General features: G+C 34.1%; 1 protein-coding gene across 10 annotated transcripts in view; it reads right to left on the bottom strand.

Annotated features, from left to right (window-relative positions):
* Positions 1-434: 434 nt before the first annotated feature.
* Positions 435-1,749, bottom strand: part of SYNCRIP (synaptotagmin binding cytoplasmic RNA interacting protein) — a 19,927-nt gene continuing 18,612 nt past the window's right edge. For all 10 annotated transcript variants that reach the window (XM_083432380.1, XM_083432373.1, XM_083432376.1 and 7 more), the window contains one exon: positions 435-1,749. This exon is cut by the window's right edge. The gene's annotated coding sequence lies outside the window, so the exon portion shown is untranslated.

Raw genomic sequence — 1,749 nt, 5'->3', positions numbered from 1 at the left:
CTTAAAGAGAAGAAATAAGTTGTAGTAATAACTAGCATAAACTATCTTCATCAGTTCTGGAACATATGTAGACTCATTAGTATAAGCTGGCACAGAACTGAATACCACCAGAATTTCTGCTACAACGTAACAGTAAATCTGTGTTACCATGCCAATATAATGTATGATATCCATATAAGCATCATGTCCCAATAACTTCACTAAAGCTTGATGTAGTCTGTAACATCAACACCTAAAGTGACCAGTCAAAGATAATCTAAAATCATGATTCAGCACCTTTAGTTTCTAATTGTGAAAGCTTATTCCCTTCACATATTGTTTTAAAATTTTCAATGTTAACATTTCTTTTTAAAATATCGTTTTTCACAATACAAGTTTCCACATGCATTTTACTGTCGCTTTTTCATTATAATGCTAAAAAAACTGCACCAATGTCAGAACAGTGCAAATAATATTTAATTGTAAAAGTCATAATGGCTTGAATTCATCATTATTTAAGAACACTGTCAAGATTCTGGTACTTATTACTCACCATTGCTTTACAAACTATACAGACCACTTCCAGTCAATTTTAACATGCACCCCCACAACCCAACAATTTTTACAGCTGAAATTGAGGACCATCTGTCCTCAATTTTATCTTGCATATTGTCAAATTTCATTTTGCATTTGCATTGACTGAGTACACAATTCTGAAAAACGCCAATTTTTTAATTTCCCTTCTTCCCCAAGCCAAAATTAGTGATGCTTGAAAGCCCAAAAGAAGTTTGTTTTCCAGCAATGGGAGAAATGTGGAAGATTTAGTCAGAAGGTTTCTCCCTCTTCCTACACCTCCATTAGATGTCAGATCAAATTTGGCATAAACACCTTGACAGTGTTCTTCATAAGACTATGACAGTAAAGATGCCAGTTGGCACAACAGCCTCATTGAAGGGAGCATTTAAACCTCCTTGGCACTGGGACTGCCAGCACCAAGGATTACAATATAATCAAAGTTGTATTTAAGGCTACATTTAGCAAACCTACGTTCCATAAGCCTCATCCTATCAAGTTTAAGATTTCAGAAGCTGATGCAACACTCATGTTTCTTACTCAAATATGGAAAGTAGAACTTTACCATGGGCAGTATATGAAACTGTGGCAGCAGGTGTCTCATTAAGCAGTGACTTTTTACCATCCAGCCACTTAAGTTTCTTCTTATCTAGCAAGGCACATTTACATATTCCCATGAATACTTGACAAATTTTAAATTACACTTTATGTCCCAGCTATCCCAGTAATTGACATACAATATACTAAAATGATTTATTAAGGTAACAAAAATTCAATTAATGTGAGAGACAGACTACTGGAAACCACTATTCTAAAAAATGTAAATACAAGTAAACATACTGAAATGTGTGCGCACGAGTTTTTAAACCAGAAGATTTCTGCACTAACACACATTTATATTAATGACACATAAAAAAAATAAAAACTTTATTACAAAAATAAGTTACACTTGCCTCCAGCTTACAGTATAAAACAATTTTATTTGCAGGAATGCAAAATGATTGTTTGCAATGAGCATTTAACATATGACATCTATTTTTTGTTAATTTTTTCATTTACTGGGGAACTGGTGTGTATAAAACCTTAATTCGGTGTCTCAGTTCTTATTGTGGTGCCTACGGGTATGTAACAACTGCAGTATCCCTTTGGGAAGGGTATAAGGGAAGCTCTTTCTGCCAAGCCCATATTAAATCATAG

This window comes from Podarcis tiliguerta (genome assembly GCF_965153285.1).
Source record: "Podarcis tiliguerta genome assembly, chromosome: 3".
Taxonomy (NCBI): Eukaryota; Metazoa; Chordata; class Lepidosauria; order Squamata; family Lacertidae; genus Podarcis; species Podarcis tiliguerta.
This window is presented reverse-complemented; position numbering and strand designations above follow the sequence as displayed.